The sequence below is a fragment of the Lathyrus oleraceus genome, chromosome 6, assembly GCF_024323335.1.
Source record: "Lathyrus oleraceus cultivar Zhongwan6 chromosome 6, CAAS_Psat_ZW6_1.0, whole genome shotgun sequence".
Lineage (NCBI taxonomy): Eukaryota > Viridiplantae > Streptophyta > Magnoliopsida > Fabales > Fabaceae > Lathyrus > Lathyrus oleraceus.
Window position 1 is genome coordinate 337077162 of NC_066584.1, and position 26059 is coordinate 337103220.

Consider the following 26059-nt stretch of genomic DNA (forward strand, 5'->3'; position numbering starts at 1 on the left):
TTTGACTATAAAAATAGCTTGCATTCATTAACATTTGCATACAATTTGAATTGAAAACATTAGATCAAAATTGATTAAAATAAGCTCAAAGCTTTTGTTACATTTGAATATTTATGCAAAGTCCATATAAAAGTCCTATATCACTACATGATATATTAGCCTTTGCTTAAAGGTTGAAAAGGAAATTGCTCCTTGTTTTCCTAAGCTTGCAACCATCACCTTGCTTTTAATGTACTTCCAAGCTCCCACATGCACCAACCTACAATATCACAACCACAACGGTTTAATTCGCAGCATGATAATCAACCACTAACAATTTTGAGAATAGGAGTTAATAGCAAGCTACATAGTGTAATCACAAACTAACTGCATATTAACTATTTTCATCAAATTAATCAACAGAAGTAGGGAATAACAATTGACAGTCCAAGTGTATTCTAACTAACAGTTTTACTAATTAGCATGCTACACCATACACTAACAATGATTAATAATCCAATTTCATTAACAAAAATCAAACCATTTAATACAAGACTAACTACTTAACTGTTTCACCATCACAGTTTTTTTAACCAGATCAATATAACAATACATTTTCACTAACTGTTTTCACTCTTTTTCATCCAACGGCAACATTTAAAATGGCAGTAGAAGCTCATTTATTTACAACAAAATCGATTCAAGAATAATCTGATTCAAAGAATATGTAATAACAATAACAACTTGCGTTTCATTCACTAACCCCAATTGAGTTCAATTCACCTCACTAACAGAGTTGAAACCTAAAAATCAAAACCAACTAACCGTTCTGCTGCTAATCAACAGATTTCTAACTGAACTCTCCTAAGGAATTCAGCAGGCCAGAACTAAGTAATTAACGGAGTGAACTCTGCAACAAACTTGCACTATCAATTCTAACAGATCGATAACTCTGTTAGTTTCAATCGCTCTATATATTGCACTCATCATTCTTCATTTTTGGGGATCATCATTCTTCACTCAACCAAAATCATCATCTTCTTCACACGCACAACTTCACAGTTCCAGAGATCTCTCATACTCCCTCTCATTCATACCTCTCTCTCACACGCAAGTCGAGCAGAGGAAAGCAAGAAGAACAAGGTAGAGTATAAGAGGATTGAAGCAACAGAAGAAAGCACGAAGAAGATGAGATAGTATCACTGCGTATCTGATTCGAAGCAACTCTGATTCATCTTCTTCAATATATCATCACGCCGGAAAAAGCCTCTATTTCGAAGGTATTTATTCTTCCACCTTTTCGCTTATTTATAGTTACCGCTGCGTAAAGATCCTCTTGAGGAATAATCACCCTAAGATTATTGTTTGATTCCACGCGAATGCGTCATTTAATTTTGGTTGCAAGAATTAGGGTTCACGCCGACATCGCCTCCGGCGGTGGCGAAGTGCAAACCACCATCAAAATTACATCATTGAGATCTTCTTTACATCCTCATGGCTTACACCCCTTTGTGCAGTGATTCAGCGCCTGGGCCTAAGGCCTCAGGCCCAACCATCTTTTTGGCTCTGTGCCCTAGTTCGTGGGCCTGCACCCCGCCCTCAATCTTAAGTAATTAATCATTTAAAACCACATTTAATCATGCTTAATCAAATTCTGTTTTTGTGTTTAATATAGTTAATCAAGATTGTTAGTTCATAGATTAATTATAATTGTGAGGTTAATTAATTAATTGTGATTACTAGAATAATTATAATTATGATTAATCGATTAATAGAAACCTTTAGAAATGTTTGGTTTTAGTTAATTAGACTTAGCCTATATTTTTAATCTTATATTCATGTATTGTTAGTTAATTGGTTTTAATTAATTCTAAATAATATTGATTATTAATTCCATTAATTAATTTATGTACATTGACTATTTTATCCTTAGGGTTTAGGAAACTCTTGATTTTTTTCATGATCCCCTTAGTTAGGGTTTTACTTAGAACCACCTGATTAACTAATTAACTCATTAGGTTGTTGTACAAAACTCAACTGATTCCTTAAAATCCCACTAATTAGTGTTGATCAAAGGTCACGTTGATCAACCAAATCCTTTGCATCATGCTTAAATTCTCAAATCTATTCAAGTGATCAAAAGTCCCTTGGTCACTTGATAGGGCAAGTCCATTGTGCTCAAGCTGTACCGGATATGCTGGATCTCAGGAGCGCAAAACCTCAATATTCAAATCCAAGTTCAAGACTTCAAAGTCAATACCAATCAAGTATATCTGACAAAATGGACTACTCCTCAAGTACAACAAAGGTATCAACCCTTGTCAATCATGATTCAAGTTGTGTGACATGAGCCTTAAGAAATAGAGAAGGAGTGAGTGGAGAACTCCTTAACTTATTCTGAATATCTTTGTGTAGATGTTTAATTAGCTGCATTATATGGTAAAACACTAGCTGGATTCTAATGTCTTGACTGATGTCATGACATGCTGTGGAGATGTCTGTTTGACTGCATTGTAGGTTAGAATATCTAGCTGTACTCTGATGGCTTGGCTGATGTCATGACATTCAGAGTAGTGTACTGCAGGTTTAGCTAATACATGATTTATTGAATATCAAACTGGATGTTATGATATTCATCCCTGTCAGCAGATACTGAGGAATAGAACAGTGGGTGTTCTGCTATAACTCAGCATTTAGTTTCAGACTGTTTATCAAGAGGATAACAGACCTGGCATAAGGCCTACTGTCTGGATGTCAAACTGGATGTTATGACATTCATTGACAACATTTACTAAACAATAGGCAGATTGGTTTTCTGCTACATTTCAGTATACAGCTCAGTCTGCTTATCAAGAGGATAACAGACCTGATGTAAGGCTCTATGTGTGAATGTCAAATTGGAGGTGTTGACATTTATTATTGTACGCTGATACTGAAGTATGGACAAATTGGTTCTGTACAGTACAACAAATTGTACAGTCTGTTTTCAGGAAAAACAGACTTAGCATATGGTTAATGTTCTGGACGTCAAACTGAATGTTGTGACATTCATTCCTGACAGCATATGCTAAATTGTAGGTTGTTTAGTTTTTCTGTTTCAGCATTTTTCTCAGGCTAAAATCCAGGAAACCAACAACCAAGCTACAATTAAGGAACCTAACAAATAGCCTATGTGTTAGCACACTAATATGTGGAAATTAGTTAGAATCCTATGTGGTTTTTTTGTGTGGAGGTCTTGAGATATTTTAGGAACTAAATATGGAGATATTTTAGGAACTAAAAGATTGAAGACCTTGTTTGTAGCAGAAAGTTTCTGTTGATGTTGTAACAGCAAAGAACAAGTTTGCTGCGATTTCTGAAGGCCCAAATCCAGTTGGGTGATTAGGTTATAAATAGCATATTGTAACCTAGTTTTTGTAAGCCTCTTAGAATGAAAATTTAGGGGTGTGTGTGAGGTAAACCTCCCAATCTGTGGGAAGGTTACCATGTGTTTCTCAGTGTTCAAAGCTGAGAGTATTTGTAACTCAAAGCCTGTAGGCAAGAGTGATTATGTTCTTGAATGAAGCTGTGAAGCAAGTTCAAGATGTTTTGCATTACATTGTAATTGTTGTGATAGGAATGGAAACTGGAGGTTTCTATCTAGGAGTTCCTAGGTATAGATTGCATTGGGTAGGGATTAAGTGAAGAGTTGTAAATGGGGGAGTTTAACTCTGAATTAATACTGCTAATAGTGGATCTTCTTCCTGGCTTGGTATGCCCCCAGACGTAGGTGATGTTGCACCGAACTGGGTTAACAATTACTTGTGTTTTACCTTCTGCATGTTATAATTTTGTCTGCTATAAAATAAGGTAAACCTATAATGTTGTAACAGATGATGTTCAAATCAATGTTGAGACATCATGCTGTTAACTGTGCAGGCTCAACAGAAGTAAGTGCTATGTTTGATCTCTGTTGTGCCTTTGTACCAGATGGACAGAACTGGGTGTTCTTCCATTCTATGGTGATATAGTAGCAGATGTCGTGACATCTGTGAATGTGTGCATATCAGTACTAGGTTGTAATTTGTATAACTGTCTTGCTGTATTAGTAACAATGTTAGATCAGATGTCATTACTTGGAGTAGAACATCTAAACTCTGACTACACCAGAATTTTACTTTGGGTACGGGACGAATAACCCAGTTGCTAATCGTATTCACCTATATTCATAGACTTCATTGTAGCGGTGTATTCGTCGCTATATGATTTATCGATTAAACCATAAGCAAGGTATACAATGAAATTTCGAGTCGCCACCGCACTTTTATTTATCCAAAGGATTGGCTAAAAAGCGAACAAAAGCCTAAGAAGTTTTACACGTAGAAAACTAATAAAAAGATCAGAGAGTCTGGGTAAGGGGTAAATTACGCAATGGGAAGGTGTTAGGCACCCACTACGTCCTAGGTACTCCTAGGGAGCCCTTTTCACACTTGTTGTAAAAGATTGTTATTTGTTATGACATAAATATTGTGCAAACATGATTGGGATGATGAGAAAAGAATATACAATTTTTATTGGGTTTGAACGGATGAACCCGTTGCCTACGTACCTTCCATCAAAGGTAAGGATCAAAACGCCGTAGTTCGGCTAAAAGATTTCCAAAAGTTAGTTGGGTTCAATTTTAAACACAAACCCTAAGGTCTTACGTTATCCACAGGAGAAAACTCAACCTTATGTAATCAACAAGTCCACCATGTGAGAACAGCTTCAACTTGTCAGGGAGGGGTTAACCCTATAATAGGCAAGGAAGACTTACAATTCAATCAACTAAGGACAAAGGTGAGATTAACATCAACCACTAAGATAAATCAAACCTATAGCTCATGTATGAAAAGATTAACAATGGACAAAGCCAAAACAAGTGAATGGGTGAAGTTAATTGATTGTGATTATGAAAAGGGAGTCAAAGTATGATTAAGATTAATTCAAAGAAGTATTATGAAATGGAGTTTGAAAAAGTCAAGGACTTGGGTCCAGGTTTTTAGTTAGAAAACATGAAGATGTTTGCACGATATCTATGTCAAGTTTGAAATCCAAGTGTGAAAAGGTTTAGGACATAATGAGAATGAATGGATGAAGATGGAAAGTAAAACTTCTCAGGAGGTTCACTTCTTGAGATCATATAGAAGATGATTCAAGGGTGTCCTTTGGAATAGGTAATAAGCAATAATAACCTAAACAAACAAATGATACCGGATGCCACTCAATGGTCTTACTCCAATCTCACAAACAAAAGCGGATATCGGATACCAATAGCTGGATTTACACCAATCTCCTAAAACAGAAAGGGATATCAGAGGCCACTCAATGGTCTTACACTAATCTCCTCAAAGGGAAAAACAAGAATGAAATATGGAAATCAACTGTATCTGGACTTAGGTTAACTCCACATATGATCATAGGAAAGCAAATGCCAACTTGCGGGGCTTACAATTGCATCCTCTCATATAAACAATGCAACAAGCAAAGATAAGATGAGTGGCCAATGTGATGGTCTTATACTCACTTCCATATCATAGGAACAAATGCCAAAGCAATGGACTTACAATTGTCCTCAATGGGTAAACAACAATGACAATGTCACACAGACAAAAGAGATGATCATGCATTAATGGCAATTGATGATAAATTCATAACATACAAGCAAACAGGTGCATATGAAGCAATCAATCAATCAATGAGAATCAAACAGCACACTCTATAGCCAAACAAGGGGGCTCACACAAGAGGGTTTGACTATGAAAGTCCACTGTAATAGGTAAATGTCGCTCTTAACCTTGCCATTGAGAGGCTAAGGTGAAGCAGATGAAAGGAGATGAGGGGTGTGCCTCATTGCTTCTATCCCTAATCAGGGAGAGCATGTAAATATAAGAATGTGGGGGAGTTCAGAAAGATGGAACTCTCTCCCCATTATTGACTCGATAGATCTTGGGTTTTTATCTCAATGCTTCAACCATGTAATGGGAGCAAGGAGAAGACTCACTGAATAGTAGGGGATAGGTTACTTATCCCTTTGATCTACCAATTGCCTTACTTGAAGGACTTTTCCTGCTTGGGACAAATTTAAACACACACAAGCATCGCCTCTTAAGGAGGACTTTAGACAGTTTGCCCGGCCAAATAACAGGCCGGGTCTCCAGACTACATGAAGAGAGAGTAATTATACCTCAAAAGCAAATTGCTAAATAGCAAAGCAAGCAAATAAAGCAACTAAAGGGTACCTGAAAAAGTCAAACTAATCAGTAAACAGTTCAACAGTTTAAATCAAAAGGAAATGAATCAAACAGTTAAATCAGAGGGACCAATGTGCAAAGCACAAGACTCAAGTCACATGAGTCACACCTACAAAACAAAGGTTAGCACATGATATATAATCAAGCTCAATCAAATTGGCAATGGTTCTTTGAGGCATTACTGCTTAACCTGAAACAAGTGAACTCAACATAAGCCAAGAGACCACTAGGACAAGCCTCGGGTCAAAAATAAATGATAAAAATCAAAACAGCAAACAATATCCAATCACAAACAAAATCAAACATTTAAGAAGCCAAACCAATTGGTCTCAAGTTTATATCATGCATCATCATCATTTTATAGACCAAAGAAGTCAAAACATGGCAAAAGGGAGCACATAGAGGTCAACAGAAGTACTTGGCTCAAACCCAAACATAATCAATTCCAAAAATCATGAAATAATTCATGCTCAATCACAATCCACATAATGACATGCATATAAAATTTCAGCTCAATTGGATCATGGGAAGATGGTCAATTAAAATCAGGAAGTCAAACAAGTTTCAAGCATGCACAAAAAAGTCAAACATACATGTGTCATCTTCAAAAAATCATAACTAAATGAAAACAGATGAGAAATGGATGGGATTAACACCAATGCAAAGCTCAAGATGTCTAGTATGCACATGTAAAGTTTCATGATCATCCAATAAGATATGAGAATTTCCCAAATGAAATGGCAAGAGGCATCACACAAAGTCAACAATTGACCAGGCAGGAAAGAAAAATCTCAAACAAATTAGAAATGGCATAATTAATTCCAGGAAAATTCACACATCAACTAGACATATAAGAGATGGCTTATGCAAAATTTCACATTATTTGAAGGCCAGGAAGCATGTCAACAAAAATCATGAACTTGCATATCATTGGTGTGACACAAATTGTCACACCCTACTTCAAAAATTTATATCTCACAAACCACATATGATAAATGCACAAACTTTACATCAAAATGAACATGAATGAGTGTAGATTAACCACAAAAAATTTCAGGGTCATTGGATGCATCATCATTATTTCACAAAAGAAATGGCAAAAGGTACAAATTAAGCATACATGTCAAGAAACCTAGAGCCATTAACAATCCAACCAATCAAAAATTCAGCAAAAATCATGATAAAATAGTGGACATTCATGTGATCATGATGGAAAAAATTTCATGAATTTTGGAGTTGAATTGAGTGAATTATGAATTTTGTAAGATGGGTGATCAATTGGAAGAACATGGATAAAATAACATGAATTAGTGAGTCAAACAAGTTGACCAGTGGCACGGTGGTAAATACCACCCTCACTAATTGAAACGGTGCGCATCAGACCATGGCCATGAAATGTTTTAATTGGTTAATACCAATGGAACAGTACCAACAAGCAGAAAAAACCAACAACAGCAGCCAATCGCATATGAGTTCATGTTCTGGGCAGGTGATTAGGGTTTTGGAACAGCAGGGCAACACCATCTTCATGCTTATTAACATCAAAAAATGAATTTCCACAGAATTTGCACAAAAAGCATGGCAATGAAACAGTTCATGCAATCACAACATAAACAACAGTCAAGCATATGCAGCATATCAAATAGCTTCTGGGTTTGAAAATCTCTAGGGTTTCAAAACAGTAGCTTCAACTTCATCAAATCATGAAAAACAATTTGCCCAGAAATCAACAGCAAGCATACCATTCAAACAAACAAACTTCAAACATTACAAATCCAAAAACCACTTGATTTGGAAGAAATGGAGGAAGCAGCTGTTGTTTTGATGATGTAGCTCGATACAGATGAAGTTGATGGTTGATAATGGTGACTGCTTGAAGAAATCGAGCTCAGCAAGGCCTGGACATGTTCAAATCAAGAATCACCATGGTTGGAGCTTTGGAAAAACAGAACGCAAGGTGAACTTCCAGCTGAGATTTTATGCTTGAAATGGCTCTCAAACGTGGGCTAGATCATGGAACAACCAAGGATTGCTCGAGTGTTTTGGAGGTTTGAGCAGAAAAATGCCAAGATCATGAAATCGAAATTAAGAGAGAATGAAAGTTTTTTGTGTGTTAGAGGCTGCTACTAGGGTTCATTTCTGCAGAAAATGAACTATTTATCTTCTGTTTTAAGTCTGCTAATCAAAATGCTAATCATCATTATCCCAAAAGAACCAAATTGGACATTTGCTAAGTTTTTACCAAATGGAAAGGAGGGTGTAGGTTCTGTCCGAATTTGGGCTTGGAACATGTTTCAAATATCAATTTAAATGAATCCCAATTGGCCAAAGTGAGTGAAAACCTTTAATTCAAAAAGTCAACTCTTGGTCCACTTGAATTTTAAATGGAACAAGTCAAAAAATGCCATTTTGATTGGCAAGGTTTTGGTACATGATGTTTATATTTTTGGAAAGAGGGGAACAAATGTGGTTTGTAGGAAAAAACCCCACCAAATTTGGCCTTTTGGTTCATGAGATATGGCTTGTTGAAGTTCAAAAAAAAGTGAAAATGAAATGATCATATCTTGCAAACCATTCATGGGATTTGGGAGTTCTTGGACTTTTTGAAAATGGGAGAACAAGATCTTCAACTTTCCTGTTGGGCAAAAATTCATTTGAAGCTTGTATCATGATGTAAGTTTAAGATCAAGAAGTTTCCATTTTTGGCAGTTAAAATTACAGGTCCAGTTTCTATTTTTGGAAATTTTCTGATTAGCTTCAAATTCTTCAATGATATTGATTGCCATGATATATGAGGCCTATTGGGACATGAATAAGCTCTCTCAAACCAAATCCATCCATCAAAACTATCAAAATCAACCACAGTTGACCAACTTTGACTTTCTAGGGTTTTTGACTGTCTGTGCATGAACTGATGGCTTCTGAACATCCAACCCTTGACTTGAACACTTCAAATGGACCTCCAAGATATGTGAACTTGTTGGACAAACCCTAGGGCCTTGGCTCCTTGAGAAACACCCTTGCTTGCTTGGTTGACTGATCTCCTGATCAGTTTGACCTAATTCTTGACTTGCTTGCTCTTGAGGCAACTGGGGACAATGCAATGCTATGCCATGGATCATGATATGCTATGACTTAATATGAAAATGTATGTACAATGATAGGTGCAAATTTGAGGTGCTACATTCATCACAATTCGAATCAAATAATTGTCAAGTCTTCTTCCACAATAAGCAACATTGTATCATCAGGATCAACAATCAAAATCTCCTATCAGCTACTTATCAATCCTGATTCAAGTTGTAAGTCATGAGTCTTAAGTAACTAAGAATGATGAGAGTGGAGCATTCCTATCCTTGTCTAGAATATCTTTGGGTATCGAACGAATGAGCCAATTGCTCAAGGTATTCGCCTTCGTTCATAGACTTTAGTGCAATTTGAGTCATATAATTGACAAGTCTTCTTCAAGTACATCAATCATTCTTCACTCTTTGGATCACTAATCATACTCTCTTTTACATTCATATATTCTTTGGATTAATTCCCTTATGATCAAGTCTTTGAATCCTAATCAATCAATCTAATCATTGTTTGCCTTGTCAGTCCTCTTGTGCTTTGGCAAACCTTATTCAATCATTGTGAGCCTTATCATTCCTCTTGTGCTTAGGCTCAATCTATTCAATCATTGTTTTTCTTATCATTCCTCTTATGCTTTGGCAAACCCCCAATCATTGTTTGTCTTATAAGACCTCTTGTGCTTAGACAAATCTGTTGAGCTATTTTTTCTTGTAAACCCTCTCGTGTGTTGGCAATTTATCTCCCATTAATTATTCTCGTTCTAAGATCTCTCGTGCTTAGGCGAACCCTTATGATCTTTTTTCCATGTAAACACTCTTGTGTGTTGGCAAATCATCTCTTATTCATTGCTTGTCTTATAAGACCTCTCATAATCCAAACCAGACATGTCTTGATAGTGAAGGAGAAGAGCGATCCAAAACGCAACGGAATTTAAAATTTCTCCTTTAATGATCCTTACGAATGGGCATGATCAGTGATAGAATCATTACCTCTTGTGGCGATTGTAACCTTTAATGCAGATCTACGGAGCGATCACGAACGTTGAACGATGACAACGCCTCTACTCAGTCCACACGAACGGATTCCTTCAATCTCAGTGCTAGCTGCTACAAATGAAGGCTTTGAGTGAGAGAGAGAGAAACGAAATTGTAACTGTCAAATGCTTCTACACAAGGGTTCTATTTATAGAACCATTTGTGTGGGCTGCAAGCTAAAAAGCCCACTCAAGTGTATGTGGCCCATATCTTATAATATGCCAATATCACTTAACCGCGTGGTACCTTACCATATTTCGTATTCTACTTAAGTACACCGTACCTTACGATGTTCTACAATTCACTTAAGTGCACCGTACATTACGGTATTCCTTAGTTACTTTATCTCTCATCAATCCGTCCTTTTGTGTGTGACCCTGTAGGTTTTCGCGGTATTGGCAATTATATTAAATCACGTATTTAACATAATAAACAGTGAGCGGTATCTAGCAACACATCTCTCCTACCCAAGACACGAAAATGTCATGTGATATGACAAATCCTTCTGTGATAATACTGATGTGTACAATTACCCTTTTGCCCTTATGTCTATATTGAACACAAGGCATAGACCGTGTCATCCTTGTCCAGTTCAATATTGGGCCCATAGAAATTTTTCCTGTTACGCAGGATGGGCAAATTCCATCTAGGTCACTCATGTCCCTTAGCATGTTTCGTGGAGTACCCATCAACTGTCTTTATGGTCATCCAATTACGAACAACGTTTGATCAGCAATAAGGCACTCGACTTTACATCTAGGGTCCATAGTGGTTTCAGTTCGAAGGGTGGTATACACCATTATCACCATGAGAATAACTTATGACACTTTGCATAACATTCTATATAGTATTCTCATAGCGGGTCAATCCAGTATAAATATTACTCTTAATATTCATACCTATGTTTAAGACTTGATAACTCCTTATCCATGATCCATGAGATGTGATCATCAGTCTACATAATAGTCTTAATGCTTTGATGTTATCCCACTTCATAATAAAGCTCGACTACAGATACTTTAAGAATAGTGACATTCATTGACAGCATTTACTGAACAATAGGCAGATTGGTTTTCTGCTACATTTCAGTATACAGCTCAGTCTGCTTATCAAGAGGATAACAGACCTGATGTAAGGCTCTATGTGTGAATGTCAAATTGGAGGTGTTGACATTTATTATTGTACGCTGATACTGAAGTATGGACATATTAGTTCTGTACAGTACAACAAATTGTACAGTCTGTTTTCAGGAAAAACAGACTTAGCATATGGTTAATGTTCTGGACGTCAAACTGAATGTTGTGACATTCATTCCTGACAGCATATGCTAAATTGTAGGTTGTTTAGTTTTTCTGTTTCAGCATTTTTCTCAGGCTAAAATCCAGGAAACCAACAACCAAGCTACAATTAAGGAACTTAACAAATAGCCTATGTGTTAGCACACTAATATGTGGAAATTAGTTAGAATCCTATGTGGCTTTTTTGTGTGGAGGTCTTGAGATATTTTAGGAACTAAATATGGAGATATTTTAGGAACTAAAAGATTGAAGACCTTGTTTGTAGCAGAAAGTTTCTGTTGATGTTGTAACAACAAAGAACAAGTTTGCTGCGATTTCTGAAGGCCCAAATCCAGTTGGGTGATTAGGTTATAAATAACATATTGTAACCTAGTTTTTGTAAGCCTCTTAGAATGAAAATTTAGGGGTGTGTGTGAGGTAAACCTCCCAATTTGTGGGAAGGTTACCATGTGTTTCTCAGTGTTCAAAGCTGAGAGTATTTGTAACTCAAAGCCTGTAGGCAAGAGTGATTATGTTCTTGAATGAAGCTGTGAAGCAAGTTCAAGATGTTTTGCATTACATTGTAATTGTTGTGATAGGAATGGAAACTGGAGGTTTCTATCTAGGAGTTCCTAGGTATAGATTGCATTGGGTAGGGATTAAGTGAAAAGTTGTAAACAGGGGAGTTTAACTCTGAATTAATACTGCTAATAGTGGATCTTCTTCCTGGCTTGGTATGCCCCCAGACGTAGGTGATGTTGCACCGAACTGGGTTAACAATTACTTGTGTTTTACCTTCTGCATGTTATAATTTTGTCTGTTATAAAATAAGGTAAACCTATAATGCTGTAACAGATGATGTTCAAATCAATGTTGAGACATCATGCTGTTAACTGTGCAGGCTCAACAGAAGTAAGTGCTATGTTTGATCTCTGCTGTGCCTTTGTACCAGATGGACAGAATTGGGTGTTCTTCCATTCTATGGTGATATAGTAGCAGATGTCGTGACATCTGTGAATGTGTGCATATCAGTACTAGGTTGTAATTTGTATAATTGTCTTGCTGTATTAGTAACAATGTTAGATCAGATGTCATTACTTGGAGTAGAACATCTAAACTCTGACTACACCAGAATTTCAATTGGTATCAGAGCAGGCATCCTGTTCTGTTTCTGGATGAGATCCATGGGTGATACCTTCTGGTATCTTGCAAGGAGTTATGTTAGTACTGATGGTGGAACCGTTGGAAGCTTCTGTGATTACCCTGAATGGTCCCGTGAAGTAGGTGGATGGACTGTTCATGACTGGAATGGTGTGTACCTGTCTCTGGAGGTTGGCAATTGGCCTATGTGTGGGACACCTGTGCTAGTATTGAATCATATTCAAGCCTGGTATGTTCTTGGAGGCTGATCTGGTGAAGGGTGTGTACATAAGTTGAGTTGTATTATGATTTCCGCTGCATAATACCTGGCAAAACTCAAACTCTGATGTAGTTTCTCCTCTTGTGGATGAAAGGTTGCTGTATTCAAGATTTCATCATAACCTACTGAAGATGTCAAAGATACTTGAGTCTCCTCAAGTCCACCCATCATGACGTTCTCTCTTCAGGATGGTAAGAATCACCTGATCACTGATTCTTTTACACTCTTGGGTAGTGTATATGAAGAACTTGAAGATTTTCAAGGAGGGTTTGTTCCAAGCAGGTGGAACTAATGTTCTATGTGATGTTAGAACATGCTGTTCAACAAGTATGCACCTACTGGTTGAAGAGCAGATGTTTTTAGGCGTCAAACAAAGAGATACTTTTGTTTGGAACCTACTACTGACCTGTAAGAGGAGACATCTGTGTGTGCTAAGTTGACAAGGGTAGGGTCAACTGGGTGTGTGCTCAAGAAGGTCACTTTTAGAAGTCTGATCTCTAGAAGTGGAGTTGGTTGAGATGTGACATTGTGCAATCTCCGCTGTGTGCCTTTTTCCTGTAGATTGATCAGGGTTGGATAGTTGTTCCCTGAAGTACTATGGTGTACTGGAAGATAAGTCCCCTGGATGATAGAAGTCAATAATGGGGTAACCTGACTGCTATTACATTTAAGAGGATTGGGACCATGAATCTTGTTATTCAAACACCACGATCAGAAGTGGCAGTTCTTTCAAGGAGTGAGAATATGAAGATTCAGTGGTTGGTTGAGGTAGTATGCTCTGGCAATGCATATCTACTATTAACTGGTGTTGTTTTGTTGTCACTAGTACTTATGGTCAGCTGGAGTCTGATTGGTGTGATTGAAGTATGTATAGGTATAACTCATAGAGTTAGTTGCCACTGGTAGGGATGGTGTATGTCATGTTGAGACATTTGTGTACAATGCATGGATATTGGTGTGGAGTGTCCATGTTTGTTAATTTGAGGGGGAGTTTGGCTAACCTCCTCACGTTTGGTCAGCCTGGGGTCTGGTTGGCTGTTGACCTGTGTCACATGGGTTCTGGCTGTTGTGTGACACAGTTGCAAGGAAGGATTCATCTCTCTCATTCCTAAGGGTGAATCTAATCTGGAAAGATTCTCAAAACTGTTGAGGTGCTTGCAAGCAGAAGATCTTGTCACAAGAAGAGTATTTTCAAAGTATTCTTATGGTGGAAGTATCTGAAAGGATAATTGGGAAAGGATTTAAGATCAATGTCTACTTGTGCCAAGTACAAGTATTTAATTGATTGTCCTTGGAGCTCCAGATAACTGATGTTCTTAAAGATGTTGGAACATCTATTCGTCAAGACCCTGTGCAGAATCACAGGAAGGCTAGTACATTGGCTTATGATCTATCTCCTTGGTGGCAGCAAGAGCATATGATCTCTGAAAGGGTTTCCTGGCAAGAAACATGTTCAGCCTTGTGGTGTACAAGAAGAAGAAGACATCATAGTCTTGATGGTGGTTACTTGGATCAGTTTATTTTTGATCTAGGTAAGGAAGTGCATTGGCTAATGCACACTGTGGAGTTAAGAACAAGTGGCAACATTCTTAACATCATGGAAACAGCTTTACCTTAGGAAGTAGAATCCTTGGTATAGCTGAAGGGTTAGTCTCTAACTGGTCCTTCTGAAGACTCATGCATCAGAGTGTCTGATGTCTTTGGAGAAGAAGCAGGAATTCATCAAGGTGTGAGCTTGGATGACTTAACTGCAAACCTGCAGGATGGAGGTTGTTTACTCAAACTTGGTTCCACAATCAAGTCTGTGAGAACATTGAACTCTTGTTCTGTGAAGGGAGGAAGTTCTTTCAAGTGGCAGAAGAAGGAGCTGAATTCAACAGCTAGATGTCAAAACACAATGTTGTGACATTTGGTTCAACATCAGATTCTTAGTTGGTGAAGTGGCACATCAACTTGAGATAGAAGGGTCTACAGGGCTGTAGATTGGATACTTCAAAAAGGTCGTCCTCGTTGCAGTTCTTTGGAGTTGCTGGATAGAAAGGATGTTACATGTTCATGTCTTAGAAAATCTAAGTTTTGTTCAACATGTAGCTTGAAGTTCAAGTCTCACTTGGAAGTTCAGAATATCTTTGGGAGATGTCTGATAGACGTGGAGAGGTCAAAGAATGGCATTTGACTTTTTCATATGAGGATTCATAAAGGAGGTAATCAACCAGTGGCATTTGGTCTATCTCAGAAGTGAGTTCGAAGAATCAAGATAATCCACATATGGCAGCTGATTATTCTTGAGGAAAGTCTGAGGCAAATTACTTTTGTGTAGAAAAGTAGTAAGTTGAAGACAAAAGGAGGTGTTTTCTATTCATCTCTTGGAGCTTGTGGTAGGAGCTCTGAGCTATCTATGGAAGATTATCTCTCGTAATGGGATGAGAATGTATATGTCCCAATTTATGTCTGGGTTCTTTTGGATCAAGCTGGTGACTCAGTGATATCTGAAGATTATCAGATGGTGTTCCTTGTTATGTTGTGAAGGATGTCCTAACTAATGTTAGAACACTTTGTGAAGTGGTTTTCTGTTCTGGCTAGAAGAGAGATTGACACAGAGTGTGGATGTGTTCAACCAAGAGGGTTGAACAGAGGGTGTTCTCTTGAAGACATGAAGATGCGTCTTATGTTTTCCATTCATCAAGTGGTCTAGGTTCTCTTTGAATCAGGAAGTATGTGAAGGTCCAACTTTGGGGTGTTGGATATGTTCATGCGTGATCTCCAAGTTTCAAGAGGAGAGTTGGTTGTTCATGACAGGGGGAGTTCTGTCTTTGCGCTGCAAGTAATCATCAAGCTTGTGGTCTATGTGTTCTCAGATAACAAGGTATGGCACCTTGTCAGTTAGTGGGATGATGTGGTGTGTGTCAAGGCTGAGTGAGCAGAAAAATGTCTGACCGGATGTCATGACATTGCCTTGGACAATATTGTTATTTCCTTCCAAAACTTACAGTCATAAGGAAATATGGATGTTGTGTGTCTCATTATGATATATTAGAATGAGCCTGTGTGTTACAGTTGTGTGGTACAGGGGGAGTAACCATCTACTGTTGTTTTGGTTGTAGTGGTGCTAGATGTCAAGCTACCATTGGATATAAGAAAGTGGTTTAGGAAAGAGTGTGTGACTACTTGATCCAAGTTGTGAAGCAAGATCAAGTGGGTGATGTCTTGATCAAAGTTGCAAAGCAAGATCAAGAGGGGGTATTCTTGATTAAAGCTGTGAAGTAAAATCAAGATTGTCTGTCTGACATTTGTGTGTAATTCTGTTTTATTTTGGTCTGTAATTTAAAGTGTTGCTTTGGCAACATTTTTGACAAAAAGGGGGAGAAACACCTGTGATGCCACAAGACAACAGATTATGTGTTAAACAGATATTGAAGATCCTCTAATCCAAAGGTTGTGCTGCAGCTGTTGTTCCACTTCTAATGAGTGTGAGTGTGCTGCAACTCTGAGTGTATTAGCTAGGTTAATTTCCTGCTAGATGTGAGATTTCCGCTGCTATGGACACTGTTGTGAGAACCAAAGTGTTTTAGCGAAAAATTTGCCAAAGGGGGAGTTTGTAGATGTTTAATTGGCTGCATTATATGGTAAAACACTAGCTGGATTCTAATGTCTTGACTGATGTCATGACATGCTGTGGAGATGTCTGTTTGACTGCATTGTAGGTTAGAATATCTAGCTGTACTCTGATGGCTTGGCTGATGTCATGACATTCAGAGTAGTGTACTGCAGGTTTAGCTAATACAGGATTTATTGAATATCAAACTGGATGTTATGATATTCATCCCTGTCAGCAGATACTGAGGAATAGAACAGTGGGTGTTCTGCTATAACTCAGCATTTAGTTTCAGACTATTTATCAAGAGGATAACAGACCTGGCATAAGGCCTACTGTCTGGATGTCAAACTGGATGTTATGACATTCATTGACAACATTTACTGAACAATAGGCAGATTGGTTTTCTGCTACATTTCAGTATACAACTCAGTCTGCTTATCAAGAGGATAACAGACCTGATGTAAGGCTCTATGTGTGAATGTCAAATTGGAGGTGTTGACATTTATTATTGTACGCTGATACTGAAGTATGGACAAATTGGTTCTGTACAGTACAACAAATTGTACAGTCTGTTTTCAGGAAAAACAGACTTAGCATATGGTTAATGTTTTGGACGTCAAACTGAATGTTGTGACATTCATTCCTGACAGCATATGCTAAATTGTAGGTTGTTTAGTTTTTCTGTTTCAGCATTTTTCTCAGGCTAAAATCCAGGAAACCAACAACCAAGCTACAATTAAGGAACCTAACAAATAGCCTATGTGTTAGCACACTAATATGTGGAAATTAGTTAGAATCCTATGTGGCTTTTTTGTGTGGAGGTCTTGAGATATTTTAGGAACTAAATATGGAGATATTTTAGGAACTAAAAGATTGAAGACCTTGTTTGTAGCAGAAAGTTTCTGTTGATGTTGTAACAGCAAAGAACAAGTTTGCTGCGATTTCTGAAGGCCCAAATCCAGTTGGGTGATTAGGTTATAAATAGCATATTGTAACCTAGTTTTTGTAAGCCTCTTAGAATGAAAATTTAGGGGTGTGTGTGAGGTAAACCTCCCAATCTGTGGGAAGGTTACCATGTGTTTCTCAGTGTTCAAAGCTGAGAGTATTTGTAACTCAAAGCCTGTAGGCAAGAGTGATTATGTTCTTGAATGAAGTTGTGAAGCAAGTTCAAGATGTTTTGCATTACATTGTAATTGTTGTGATAGGAATGGAAACTGGAGGTTTCTATCTAGGAGTTCCTAGGTATAGATTGCATTGGGTAGGGATTAAGTGAAGAGTTGTAAATGGGGGAGTTTAACTCTGAATTAATACTGCTAATAGTGGATCTTCTTCCTGGCTTGGTATGCCCCCAGACGTAGGTGATGTTGCACCGAACTGGGTTAACAATTACTTGTGTTTTACCTTCTGCATGTTATAATTTTGTCTGCTATAAAATAAGGTAAACCTATAATGCTGTAACAGATGATGTTCAAATCAATGTTGAGACATCATGCTGTTAACTGTGCAGGCTCAACAGAAGTAAGTGCTATGTTTGATCTCTGCTGTGCCTTTGTACCAGATGGACAGAATTGGGTGTTCTTCCATTCTATGGTGATATAGTAGCAGATGTCGTGACATCTGTGAATGTGTGCATATCAGTACTAGGTTGTAATTTGTATAACTGTCTTGCTGTATTAGTAACAATGTTAGATCAGATGTCATTACTTGGAGTAGAACATCTAAACTCTGACTACACCAGAATTTTACTTTGGGTACGGGACGAATAACCCAGTTGCTAATCGTATTCACCTATATTCATAGACTTCATCACAATTCGAATCAAATAATTGTCAAGTCTTCTTCCACAATAAGCAACATTCTATCATTAGGATCAATAATCAAAATCTCCTATCAGCTACTTATCAATCCTGATTCAAGTTGTAAGTCATGAGTCTTAAGTAACTAAGAATGATGAGAGTGGAGCATTCCTATCCTTGTCTAGAATATCTTTGGGTATCGAACGAATGAGCCAATTGCTCAAGGTATTCGCCTTCGTTCATAGACTTTAGTGCAATTTGAGTCATATAATTGACAAGTCTTCTTCAAGTACATCAATCATTCTTCACTCTTTGGATCACTAATCATACTCTCTTTTACATTCATATATTCTTTGGATTAATTCCCTTATGATCAAGTCTTTGAATCCTAATCAATCAATCTAATCATTGTTTGCCTTGTCAGTCCTCTTGTGCTTTGGCAAACCTTATTCAATCATTGTGAGCCTTATCATTCCTCTTGTGCTTAGGCTCAATCTATTCAATCATTGTTTTTCTTATCATTCCTCTTATGCTTTGGCAAACCCCCAATCATTGTTTGTCTTATAAGACCTCTTGTGCTTAGACAAATCTGTTGAGCTATTTTTTCTTGTAAACCCTCTCGTGTGTTGGCAATTTATCTCCCATTAATTATTCTCGTTCTAAGATCTCTCGTGCTTAGGCGAACCCTTATGATCTTTTTTCCATGTAAACACTCTTGTGTGTTGGCAAATCATCTCTTATTCATTGCTTGTCTTATAAGACCTCTCATAATCCAAACCAGACATGTCTTGATAGTGAAGGAGAAGAGCGATCCAAAACGCAACGGAATTTAAAATTTCTCCTTTAATGATCCTTACGAATGGGCATGATCAGTGATAGAATCATTACCTCTTGTGGCGATTGTAACCTTTAATGCAGATCTACGGAGCGATCACGAACGTTGAACGATGACAACGCCTCTACTCAGTCCACACGAACGGATTCCTTCAATCTCAGTGCTAGCTGCTACAAATGAAGGCTTTGAGTGAGAGAGAGAGAAACGAAATTGTAACTGTCAAATGCTTCTACACAAGGGTTCTATTTATAGAACCATTTGTGTGGGCTGCAAGCTAAAAAGCCCACTCAAGTGTATGTGGCCCATATCTTATAATATGCCAATATCACTTAACCGCGTGGTACCTTACCATATTTCGTATTCTACTTAAGTACACCGTACCTTACGATGTTCTACAATTCACTTAAGTGCACCGTACATTACGGTATTCCTTAGTTACTTTATCTCTCATCAATCCGTCCTTTTGTGTGTGACCCTGTAGGTTTTCGCGGTATTGGCAATTATATTAAATCACGTATTTAACATAATAAACAGTGAGCGGTATCTAGCAACACATCTCTCCTACCCAAGACACGAAAATGTCATGTGATATGACAAATCCTTCTGTGATAATACTGATGTGTACAATTACCCTTTTGCCCTTATGTCTATATTGAACACAAGGCATAGACCGTGTCATCCTTGTCCAGTTCAATATTGGGCCCATAGAAATTTTTCCTGTTACGCAGGATGGGCAAATTCCATCTAGGTCACTCATGTCCCTTAGCATGTTTCGTGGAGTACCCATCAACTGTCTTTATGGTCATCCAATTACGAACAACGTTTGATCAGCAATAAGGCACTCGACTTTACATCTAGGGTCCATAGTGGTTTCAGTTCGAAGGGTGGTATACACCATTATCACCATGAGAATAACTTATGACACTTTGCATAACATTCTATATAGTATTCTCATAGCGGGTCAATCCAGTATAAATATTACTCTTAATATTCATACCTATGTTTAAGACTTGATAACTCCTTATCCATGATCCATGAGATGTGATCATCAGTCTACATAATAGTCTTAATGCTTTGATGTTATCCCACTTCATAATAAAGCTCGACTACAGATACTTTAAGAATAGTGTCCTTATGTTTAATGTGATCTCATGATTAAGTCACACTTGATACATTAAACAGACTATCTATTCTAGGGACTTTATTAAACAAACATAATAAAGAAAAAACCTTTTATTATTAATAAATAATTCGATACAAGTACCAAAATTACTGGCCTCTAGGGCTTACACCAACAATCTCCCACTAGCACTAGAGCCAATCGGGCATACGCCTAATGCCCATAGATCTAGTATGGCCATCATGCTTCTGCTGCGCAAGAGGCTTTGTCAGTGGGTCAGCAATATTGTCAAGTGTAGGTACTCTGCATATTTTTACATCTCTTCTATCTATTATCTCTCGAATGAGGTGATAACGCCTAAGTATGTGTTTGGATCGTTAGTGAGATCTAGGCTCCTTAGCTTGTGCGATAGCACCATTGTTATCACAAGAGAGACCAATGGGATCCACAATTCTAGGAACTATGCCAAGTTCACTAATGAACTTTTTGATCCAAACAACTTCCTTTGCTGCACTTGAGGCAGCAATATACTCGGCATCGGTTGTAGAATCAGCAACTGTATCTTGCTTTGAACTTTTCCAGCTCACAACGCCACCGTTTAAGAAAAACACATAACCAGATTGCGATCTAAAGTCATCCTTATCTTTCTGGAAGCTAGCACCGCTGTATCAAATTACAGTCAACTCTTCCTGACCTCCATATATCAAGAATGAGTCCTTAGTCCTTCTCAAATACTTAAGGATATTCTTGACAGCTACCTAATGAGCATCACCAGGATCAGATTGGTACCTACTCATTGCACTCAAAGCATACTAGACATCTGGTCGAGTACATAACATGGCATACATGATAGATCCTATTGCAGATGCATATGGAATCTTATTCATGCGATCCCTTTCTTCCTTAGTTGAAGGGGATTGTGTTTCTGATAGACACAAGCCATGTTGCATAGGTATGAATCCTTTCTTGGAATCATTCATATTAAAGCGTCTCAGCACTTTGTCTATGTACGTACTCTGACTTAGGCCAAGCAGTTTTTATGATCTATCTCTATAGATTCTGATTCCTAATATATAGGCTGCTTCACCTTGGTCCTTCATAGAAAAGCATTTCCCCAACCAAGACTTTACTTGTTGCAGGGTAGGGACATTGTTTCCAATGAGTAATATGTCATCTACATATAATACCAAGAAAACGATCATGCTCCCACTAACCTTCTTGTAGACACAAGGCTCATCTTCGTTCTTGATGAATCCATATTGTTTTACTGTTTCATCAAAACGAAGATTCCAGCTTCTGGAAGCTTGCTTCAATCCATAGATTGATCTTTGTAACTTACATATCTTTTGGGCTTCTTCTGGTATGTCAAATCCTTCAGGCTGTGTCATGTACACATCCTCAAGAAGATTCCCATTAAGGAAAGCAGTTTTGACATCCATCTTCCATATTTCATAATCATGATATGCAGCGATAACAAGTAAAATCCGAAGAGATTTAAGCATTGCAACTGGTGAAAAGGTTTCATCATAGTCAACCCCATGAATTTGTTTATATCCTTTTGCAACCAGTCTTACCTTATAGGTATGTACCTTACCATCCATGTCAGTCTTCTTTTTGAAGACCCACTTGCATCCTATAGGGTTAACTCCTACAGGAGGCTCTACCAAGGTCCAAACTTGGTTTGTGTACATGGAATCCATTTCAGATTTCATGGCTTCTAGCCACTTCTCAGACTCAGGACCAGTTGTGGCCTCTTGGTAGGTCACAGGCTCATCTTGATCCATGAGTAATATATCACCTTGATCAGTTATGATATATCCATATCTCTCAGGTTGGTGACGTATCCTGCTTGACCTACGCTGGTCTTGTTCTACTTGAGCAGGCTGCTCTTCCACAACTACTTGTGTTTCCTGCTCTAATTCCTCCATAGGTGTATCGATGCTTTGTGATTCTTGAATTTCTTCAAGCTCTACTTTCCTCCCACTGATTCCTTTGGAAATAAAATCCTTTTCTAGGAAAACTCCAGTTCGAGCGACAAACACTTTGCCCTCAGAAGTATTGTAGAAGTAATACCCTCTTGTTTCTTTAGGATAACCCACAACTAAGCATTTGTCAGATTTGGGCTCAAGCTTAGTTGAAATTTGTCGTTTCACATAAACTCGCAACCCCAAATCTTCATGTAAGACATATGTGGTTTCTTACCACTCCATATCTCATATGGTGTCTTCTCAACCTTTTTGGATGGAACACGGTTAAGTGTGTAAGCTGCTGTCAATAGTGCATGTCCCCAAAAGGAGTTTGGAAGATCAACGTGACTCATCATGGATCGGACCATGTCTAACAGGGTTCGATTTCTTCTCTCAGATACACCATTCCATTGGGGTTTTCCAGGAGGAGTAAGTTGGGATAGGATCCCACACTCTTTCAGATGGTCATCGAACTCTAGGCTTAAATACTCACCACCTCGATCTGATCGAAGAGTTTTAATATTCTTACCTAGTTGGTTTTGTACTTCATTCTTGAATTCCTTGAACTTTTCAAAGGACTCTGATTTGTGTTTCATTAAATACACATACCCATATCTACTAAAATCATCAGTAAATGTGATGAAGTATTGAAAACCTCCTCTGGCTGGTATGTACAATGGTCCACATACATCAGTATGTATGAGGGCCAAAAGATCATTAGCTCTTTCACCTTTTAATGTGAATGAAGACTTTGTCATCTTTCCAATTAAACAAGATCTGCATGTCTCATATGATTCATAATCAAAAGAGTCCAAGAGTCCATCTTTATGGAGTTTGGAAATGCGTTTCTCATTTATGTGGCCTAATCGACAATGCCAAAGGTAAGTTGGATTTAACTCATTAGGTTTCATCCTTTTAGTATTAATGTTATAAATAGGCATTTCAAGATCAAGGACATATAGTCCATTGTCTATTTATGTAGTAGCATAGAATATATCATTCAAATAAATTGAGCAACAATTGTTCTTTATTATAAATGAAAAATCAAACTTGTCCAAACAAGAAATGGAAATAATATTCCTGCTATTTGCAGGTACATAATAACAGTTCTCTAACTGAATTATTAAACCACTAGGTAAAGTCAATACATAAGTTCCTACAGATAAAGCAGCAACCTTTGCTCCATTGCCAACTCGTAGGTCAACTTCACCTTTTGCCAAATCTCTACTCCTTTTTAGCCCTTGCACATTGGTAAAAATGTGAGAACCGCATCCAGTATCTAATACCCATGATGCAAAAGTAGATAAATTAATTTCAATAACAAAAATACCTGAAGTTGAAGTCTCTACTCCATTCTTCTTATCTTCCAGGTACTTTGGGCAGTTTCTCTTCCAGTGTCCGGTCTTACCGCAATGGAAGCAGGTGCCTTCTTTTGCTATGCCTCCACTAGGCTTCAAAGCAGCAGTAATGAGTTTGGGTTTGGCAACTTCCTTGCCTTTCCCTTTATCACCCTGCTTGGTGGGTCTTTTGTTCTGTCTCTTTCCATTTCCGATCATCAGAATGGACTTCCCTTTTGACTTCAGATTCTGCTTAGCAGTTCTTAACATGGCTAGCAGTTCAGGAAGAGATTTGCCCATATCATTCATATTGAAATTTAGGATAAATTGACTGAATCTATCTGGCAACGATTGCAAGATTAAATCAGTCGCAAGTTCCTTTCCGAGGGGAAAACCCAACCTCTCAAGGTTCTCCACATACCCTATCATCTTGAGCACATGGGGACCTACAGGGGCTCCCTCAGCTAACTTGCCTTGAAAAAGGGCTTTTGAAACTTCAAACCTTTCATGCCTTGCTTGCTCTTGATAGAGCATCTTCAGGTGTTCGATCATATCGAACGCTGCCATGTTCTCATGTTGCTTTTGCAACTCTGAGTTCATGGTAGCTAGCATGAGACAAGCAGTTTCATTGGCATCATCAACATGCTTCTTATAAGCATCTCTTTCTGCCTTAGGTGCAGAACTAGGAGGTTCCTGATGACACTGAAATTCACCGTATTTTCGACTCTGATTTCGCATGCATTTTAGTTGTTTTATTATGATTTTGTTATGTTATTACTATGTTTTTCTTTGTTTTCAGGTTTTCAGTCTAATCGGAGCCCCGATCAAGAAAAGGAGTGAAAATGAGCTAAAAAGACTAAAATTCAGTATTTTGCACTTGTGGCTCCCACTGTGGTTGGCGCCATGGGTCCAGTCATGACGTGTCATAGCTCAACTTCCCTCAACTGCCACGTCTCCCACTATCTCCACTTGGGCGCCACAATTTTCCCTTGTGGCGGGCGCCATGGTGTTACGGCGGGCGCCACAAGAAGAAAGTTTTTCCCTACAAATTTCAAACTGAAGGGCATCCTTGTCATTTCCATTATTTTCCTTGCCTATAAATACAGACTCGTTTTCATTTGTTTCACCATCCAAACTTAGAGCAAACTTAGTTTCACTTAGGCATATATTCATTATTTAAAAAGTGGTAATCGCTTCGCATTGGGGTGTTGCCACAATTGTGTAATCAAGTTTGTGATCGAGTCTGTAATCGAGTTTGGAGCACTTTTGAAGGAAGTTAATCCTGCCGCCATTTTCATTTTCATTTCATATTTTATTAAACCCTCCGATTGGAGCAGGTTTTTATTGCTTTACCTTTATCTACTTTATTTCCCGCACTGTCTTACTTTCATTTATTTCCCGCACTGTCTTTATTTCATTTATTTCTCGCACTCACACTACTTTCATTTATTTCTCGCACTCGCACTACTTTTTATTTATTTCCCGCACTCGCACTACTTTTATTTATTTCTCGCACTCGCACTACTTTCATTTATTTCTCGCACTCGCATTACTTTCATTTATTTCTCGCACTCGCACTACTTTTATTTATTTCTCGCACTCGCACTACTTTTATTTATTTCCCGCACTCGCACTACTTTTATTTAAATTAAAATGCACTTTTACTTTACCATGTCTAACTAAACCTATAAAGGTTAGAATGTAAGGATCGTAATTGAACCGATAATCCGTACAATTGTTCGTAGAAACACTTAAGGGCTATTTTGACTTTCAACTTAAGTTTTCCCGCACTTAATATCCGTTGGGTAAGATCAAAAGCCGTCCAACGTATTTTTAAACTTAATTGTTTTTAACTATTTCAAATACAGCGAAAGCGCTTTGATTAGTTCATTAGGAGTTTTTAACTTAAAAAGAAAAGTGATTTTAAAACTATTTTCGGACGCGTTTATAAGTGTAGAGTCTGGTTCGTGAGAGCCTCTTTTGGTTAGGAAATCCAGATTAAAATACTTTTCAACTTAGTCAAGGTGCTATATTTCTTAAAAATAGGTTTACTAGTCTAACGCAAGCGCACCTTTTTATAAGTGACAATAAGAGGGTTTGATTAAGGAGTACAACTCGGTTCTGAATACGCAAAAGCGATAATTCCCGTTAAATTGATTCTTTTCAAAGTAGGAAACACTGCCCATAAGTAATTCTATTAGCAAGTACTTGGATTATTAATTGATTATGTGAATTACATTCGAGCCTATCTTTATTAATTGAACTTTACTCAACACTTTACTTTTCATTGTACACTCTTAAAAACCCCTATTTTGTTTACCTTAGATAAACACCGTAACAATAGAT

General features: G+C 37.8%; 2 long non-coding RNA genes across 2 annotated transcripts; one reads left to right on the forward strand and one right to left on the reverse strand.

The window, feature by feature from the left end:
- LOC127093123 (uncharacterized) lies at positions 1–677 on the reverse strand. The gene is made up of 2 exons (XR_007792433.1): positions 548–677; positions 1–259 (listed from the first exon to the last, which is right to left on the reverse strand). It is a non-coding gene; the product is annotated as an uncharacterized LOC127093123 (long non-coding RNA).
- On the forward strand, positions 215–25065 carry LOC127093122 (uncharacterized). Its single transcript, XR_007792432.1, has 2 exons — positions 215–1259; positions 24513–25065. It is a non-coding gene; the product is annotated as an uncharacterized LOC127093122 (long non-coding RNA).
- The last annotated feature ends 994 nt before the right edge of the window (positions 25066–26059 follow it).